Source organism: Schistocerca serialis, chromosome 10 (assembly GCF_023864345.2).
Source record: "Schistocerca serialis cubense isolate TAMUIC-IGC-003099 chromosome 10, iqSchSeri2.2, whole genome shotgun sequence".
In the NCBI taxonomy this organism is placed as follows: Eukaryota; Metazoa; Arthropoda; class Insecta; order Orthoptera; family Acrididae; genus Schistocerca; species Schistocerca serialis.
In genome coordinates, this window is record NC_064647.1 from 119,472,588 (window position 1) to 119,479,723 (window position 7,136).

Here is a 7,136-nt window from a genome sequence, read left to right on the forward strand (position 1 = left end):
CGGAATGTCCCATTCGTCTAGCTCCAACTAACATTCCGCCTTCAAAGTCGTGGGGTCTAATCATACCAGAAACCTTTCCACGTGAATCGCCTGAGTACAGATGACAGTTCTGTCGATGCACTGCCGTTTATTCCTTGTGCACACGATACAACTGCCATCTGTAAATGTACACATCGCTATCCCATGACTTTCGTGACCTCAGTGTACAGTCGATCACAGCAGTGTAAAGCAAAGCTTTCATTCCCTACTTAACAGCTATGCAATTTTTCGCACTGCAGTCATATTTATTGAGTATAGCGATAAATATGCGCTCTATTGTTCTGTAATGCAGTAAGTCACGCAGCCGTAATGCTAGACGTAAGAGGTTTTCATTACACTACTGTGAACAACTTCACATATAAGGTATTTTTAATTAACCAATCGAAAATGATGTGCTTCCACAATAGCGGAACACACATTTCCAACTACTTTAATGGAAATTGCATTCAGTCATATTTACACCAACGATGAACGACAGTTAAATATACGTAAGGACAAATACCTACATGGCTAAATTAACGAATTTCTGGAATAATTACAATCTTCCCGGGGTATGTACGTTAAAAACATAGACCTTATTTACTCGTACAAGAGCACTGCATCAACTGGTAAAAGCAACGTGCTCCTGAAACCACAAAAAACTATTTCAAATTTATTGTATTACAATTATACTCAGTCATAGGAGAAATTAGTACGTGGGATAATATACCATTAACGAATCCTCTATAAAGTAAGTCATAATCCTCCTAGTATGTCTAGGAATATCACTTGTTTTTATGATAAGTTCATTAGTGATACTAATGCATCCAGTACACAAGGTGCAACCTTTAAGTTGACAAACCAGAATAACTCCAAAAATAAGCTTCACACGAAAAAGTGTGTAGAATTCAAAGTTGATTACATTCGAGTGGGACATCTGCTGGTGCTAAAATTAGCCCGTCACCCCAGCCCCCTGGGGGTGGGGCGGGAGGAAAGTTTTAAATTTCAAACGGGAACCGCCATTTTTATTGGAAAATCAGATTCTACATTAAAAACTACGTAATTTTGTCTTAAACGTTTGATTTGATTCTTGGTAGTTGGCGCTGTAATTCAAGAAAATCCATGTTCTCATTTCTTAGTGGAAAATGGTTATGGATAAATAAAAAATACTTATGTACTTCGCAAATTTTGATTCGCTAAAACAAAAAGTCTTTGGGGTTTTAGAAAGAGGAATTAAAGTTTTACAAGTGTTGACCCACATATGGGGGTCAACATGGATTTTCTTGAATTGCAACGCCAACTACCAAGAATCATAACAAATGTTTAAGAAAAAATGTACGTAGTTTTTTATGTAGAATCTGATTCTGCAATATAAAATGGGGCTTCCCATTTAAAATTTTAAAGTTGCCTCCCACCCCACCCCCGGAGGGCTGGGGTTGCGGGCTAATTTTAGCACCAGCAGATGTCCCCTTCGAAAATAATCAATTTTGGATTCTACACATTTTTTCCTGTGAAGCTTATTTTTCAAGTTATTCTAGTTTGTCAACTTAAAATTTAGAGCCTCTATAATGCTTGCGTTTCACATACATGAAAATGGTCTGAGGCAATAATGCAATCTTACATCAAATAAAGAAAGTGTTAGCTGAAGACATCACAAAATCATTTAAAAATGTATGGGAGTATTTGAAAGGGAACATGAAACATAGCAATCAACACCACCGCAATTTAGTAATTTTACAGGATCTACTAGTGAAGGAGTTGCTTCAGCTGAATATGGCATACCCAAAGAAACTTTGTTTTTTTGCCGAACTGGGTCCTTTATCGCGTCTAAAGACCGTGTTATATGGTTCAGCATTATGTCTACTGGAGGTGAAAACTGTCAATCCTTTGTGTTGACAGGTGTATGAGTCCCTCACTCAGATGCTGAAGAAAAAATAAAAAATTTCCCAATAGGAATCGCCTCTCATATGCACTTTTCAGTGTGTGTGTGTGTGTGTGTGTGTGTGTGTGTGTGTGTAAGTGTGTGTGTTCAAATATGGTTCAAATAGCTCTGAGCACTATGGGACTTAACTGCTGAGGTCATCAATCCCCTAGAACTTAGAACTACTTAAACCTAACTAACCTAAGGACATCACACACATCCATGCCCGAGGCAGGATTCGAACCTGCGACCGTAGCGGTCGCACGGTTCCAGACTGTAGCGTCTAGAATCGCTCGGCCACTCCGGCCGGCTGTGTGTGTGTGTGTGTGTGTGTGTGTGTGTGTGTGTGTGTGTGTGTGTGTGTTTCTTGAGTGTGGGTGAGCGCGTGCGTGTGTTCAGAAAGAAATTTACGGGAAAAATGGTTGAATCTAGAGTGATGCACATCAGTAGCTACAAACAGACCGAAAAATGGGGATTATTAATGGCAATTGCCCGCAGAGATCTCTAATATTACACATTGGTAGTCTCATCAGGGTAGGAAGGAGAAGACTGTTCCACCAGTTGTCTAGCATGCAGTCACACGGTCATCATTAATGTCTGTCACTGACTCGTATTGACAATGACTCTAATATTTCCAACAAAATGTAGGAAGAAAGGAAATCGATAAACAGCTTAATGCGCAGTACCTGCTGAAACACCTAGTTCACAGGAAAAATTGCGAGAATCAAGGATAAGTGTAAGGTAGAATAGAGAGAAACTGAAGAGAATAACTGGAAGAGAGACATAGACACTACTTCCTGCTACCTTCTAAAAATTATTGAGAGATCCAAAATGAGTATTACGTCCCTTTATCATCTTCTGCAACTGCAAAATCAGTATCCAACCCACTTTTCCCCTTAGGAATAAAGAGAATATTTTCTCTCTCCAATTTTTGATTCCTGCCACAAAATTTTTGATGCATTTCGGCTGCCCTGCGTACCCTACCGTCTTCCGTACTGTGAGTTTGTATCTGTTTTAAGAACACAAAGAAATGAAGGAAAATACATAACAGGATTCGTGGGTAAAACGGTGAATGAAAGATCTCAATTGCTGGTAGCTTTATTTCAGTTTCATCCTCTGTACCTACAGATTCTTAATCTACCTATCAATACTTTCGTCAACATAATACGTATTTCTGCTTTCTCCAATTTACATTACTCGCTCCAACTGATTAAATTGCAGACCATGACAGAAGGATCAAGGCATGATTCACGACCACTCTTAGGAATTCGAAAAAGGGATTCTACATCGTGCAGTCACATTAATATGACCACCTGTCAAAAGCCTAAATAACCACCTTCTGCAGCTCGGACCGATGCCATACATGCAGGAAGACTGTCTTGACGTTCTGGCAGGGATGTGGAACCATGCCGACCCCAGTCCGCGGGCAGCTGCACTACGTCTCTCGGTTGAGGATCAATGGCGAGAGCAGCCGGATCGATGTGGTCCCACAGATTGTCGACTGGATTTCTCTCTGGGGAGTTTGGTGGACAGGGAAGTGCGATAAACTCATTATGGTTCTCTTCGAACCACGCACACACCTCGCGAGCTGAGTCATACGTTGCATTGTCCTGGTGGCAGAGGCCGTCGGGCAGAGGAGAAACAGTCCGCCCCGAAGGCTGAACGGTCAGCGTGACGGACTGCCATCCTAAGGGGCCCGGGTTCGATTCTCGGTTGGGTCGGGGATTTTCTCCGCTCAGGGTTCAAAAATGGTTCAAATGGCTCTGAGCACTATGGGACTCAACTTTTGTGGTCATCAGTCCCCTAGAACTTAGAACTACGTAAACCTAACTAACCTAAGGACATCACACACATCCATGCCCGAGGCAGGATTCGAACCTGCGACCGTAGCAGTCGCACGGTTCCGGACTGCGCGCCTAGAACCGCGAGACCACCGCGGCCGGCTCCGCTCAGGGACTGGGTGTTGTGTTGTCTTCACCATCATTTCATCCCCATCCGGCACGCAGATCGCCAAATACTCATAAGCCACACATCACGCTGCTAAATGGCAAACAACGCCTCGCTTGGTGTAAGGAGCGTAAACACTGAACAGTAGAAAAACGTTGTGTGAAGTGAGGGAATAACGGTACACAATGTGGCGATACGGTGGCAGGGTGTGGGTATGTCTAATAACGGGTGAACGTCATCTTCCGACATGTGTAGTGCCAACAGTAAAATGCGGAGGCGGTGGTGTTATGGTGTGATCGAGTTTTTCATGCAGGCGGCTTGCACCCCTTGTTGTTTTGCATGGCGCTATCGCAGCACAGGCCTACATTGATGTTTTAAGCAACTTCTTGCTTATCACTGTTGAAGAGCAATTCGGGGATGGTGATCGCATCTTTCAACACGATCGAGCACCTGTTCATAATGCACGGCCTGTGGCGGAGTGGTTACTCGACAGTAACTTCCCTGTAATAGGCTGGCCTGCACAGAGTCCTGACCTCAATCCTATAGAACGCCTTTGGGATGTTTTGGAACGGCGACTTCGTGCCAGACCTCACCGACCGACATCGATACCTCTCCTCAGTGCAGCACTCCGTGAAGAACGGGCTGCCATTCCCCAAGAAACCTTCAGCACCTCGCTGAACGTATGCCTGCGAGAGTGGAAGCTGTCAGAAAGGCTAGGAGTGGACCAACACCATACTGAATTCCAGCATTACCGGTGTAGGGCGCCACAAACTTTTAAGTCATTTTCAGCCGTGTGTCCGGATAATTTTGACCACATAGTGTATAATAGAATGATAATTAAATCAAGACCCTAAGCTGCCGACAGGAGTTGATATACATCAACGGGACAGTTGAAAATGTGTATACGTGCAGCCGTCGTTCACCTCTGTCATCTACATACCCCTGCTCAACCAACTTGGTGCCAGTTTCGGCGCTATCCAAAACCACGGCCGCACGCGAACAATTTACAGACTTAGCGTTTTTGGAAATACTTCCACCCTTGGCCAGAAAGGTAATGCTATTTTGGTAGTCAGATAAATTTTCTGTTCCTGCATTACCACAACGATTGGACTGTTTTCCGTGCCCCTCGACACGCTTCATGTATCTACCACTGCTAGTGCTGCCAGCTTCCGTCTGTGAGTGGTCATAATACGGTAGAAGAGAACATAGGTGGTGATCTCATTAGTGTCCCTGGACAGTGTGTAACGGAAAATACAACGGTGTGTGATAGAGCGTGACAATTATTGACCAACACGTAATAAAATCGTGGTAACTTCTGAACCGTTTGCGTTAGAACGTTCAAACTGCACGGTTGGCCGCGGGGCATGATGGGAATTATTATGGTCTGGTTTAGCCACGGTGCCCATTTTCATTTAGATGAGTTCGACAATAAGCAAAACTGGCGCATTTTGGGGACTGAGAATCCGCTCTTCGCGATCGAGAAGCTTCAACACCCTCAACGGGTGACTGCGTGGTGTGCAACGTCCGCTCACGGAATAATCGGTGCGATATTCCTTGATGGTACGGAGACTACCGAACGGTACGTGAAGGTTCTGAAAGACGATTTCATCCCCGTTATCCAAAGACACTCTGATTTCGACAACTACTAAGTGTGTGCCCCTGGTCTCTGTTAAAATTATTACTGTTATTCTAATTTCGACTGCTTCTTTTATAACAGAATCACTATATAATGGTGTCTGACCCGAAACATCTTTTCAAATTTTATTTTATGCCCATTTCCTAGACAATGTTCACCTACGACCAACTTCTCAGTTTCGCTCTGTATAATGCGTCATGGCTAGTAGTAACCCTTCTGTGATACGAAAGATATTGAATTTAATTGATGAAAGGAGAAAATATAAAAATGCAGTAATGGAAGGATGTGAAAGGGAACACAAACATCCAAAAAATGAGAGTGACAGGAAGTGTAAAATGGTTAAGCAGGAATGACTGCAGGACAAATGAAAGAATTTAGAAGCATATAAGAAGGTAATCCCAAAAGTACGGTCTCCTATTTTTTATAACTACATAGACCTGTTTATTTCTACAATGGTTTACATCAGTTTACAGCTTGCACATTTATTTTGCGACATAAGAACCATTTCTGTAAGAGTACCCGTGGTCTAGGGGTAGCGTCTTTGATTCATAATCAAAACGTCTTCGGTCCCGGGTTCGATCCCCGCCACTGCCTAAATAAATAATCAGCATTGGCGACCGAAGACTTCCAGCAGAAGAAGTCACCCTCATTCTGCCAACGGCCTTGTCAAAGAGGGCGGAGGAGCGGATAGAGGTTCAGGGCACTCTCTTGTCCTAGGGGTGGGAAATTGCCCCTAAAGGCGGAAGAATCAGCAATGATCAACGACATGAGGATGCAGAAGGCAATGGAAACCACTGCATTAAAGACACGTAACGTGTATCCACAGGACATGTGGCCTGTAATTGAAGAAGTGTCATGATGATCTCTCCATTGGCAAAAGATTCCGGAATAGTCCCCCATTCGGATCTCCGGGAGGGGACTGCCAAGGGGGAGGTTATGATGAGAAAAAGATTGAATAATGAACGAAATGATAACGTTCTACGAGTCGGGGCACGGAATGTCAGAAGCTTGAACGTGGTAGGGAAACTAGAAAATGTGAAAAGGGTAATGCAAAGGCTCAATCTAGATATAGTAGTTGTCAGTGAAGTGAAGTGGAAGGAAGACAAGGATTTCTAGTCAGATGAGTATCGGGTAATATCAACAGCAGCTGAAAATGGTATAACAGGTGTAGGATTCATTATGAATAGGAAGGTAGGGCAGAGGGTGTGTTACTGTGAACAGTTCAGTGACCGGCTTGCTCTAATCAGAAACGACAGCAGACCAACACCGACAACGATAGTTCAGGTATACATGCCGACGTCGCAAGCTGAAGATGAACAGATAGAGAAAGTGTATGAGGATATTGAAAGGGTAATGCAGTATGTAAAGGGGGACGAAAATCTAATAGTCATGGGCGACTGAAATGCAGTTGTAGGGGAAGAAGTAGAAAAAAAGGTTACAGGAGAATATGGGCTTGGGACAAGGAATGAAAGAGGAGAAAGACTAATTGAGTTCTGTAACAAGTTTCAGCTAGTAATAGCGAATACCCTGTTCAAGAATCACAAGAGGAGGAGGTATACTTCGAAAAGGCCGGGAGATACGGGAAGATTTCAATTAGATTACATCATGGTCAGA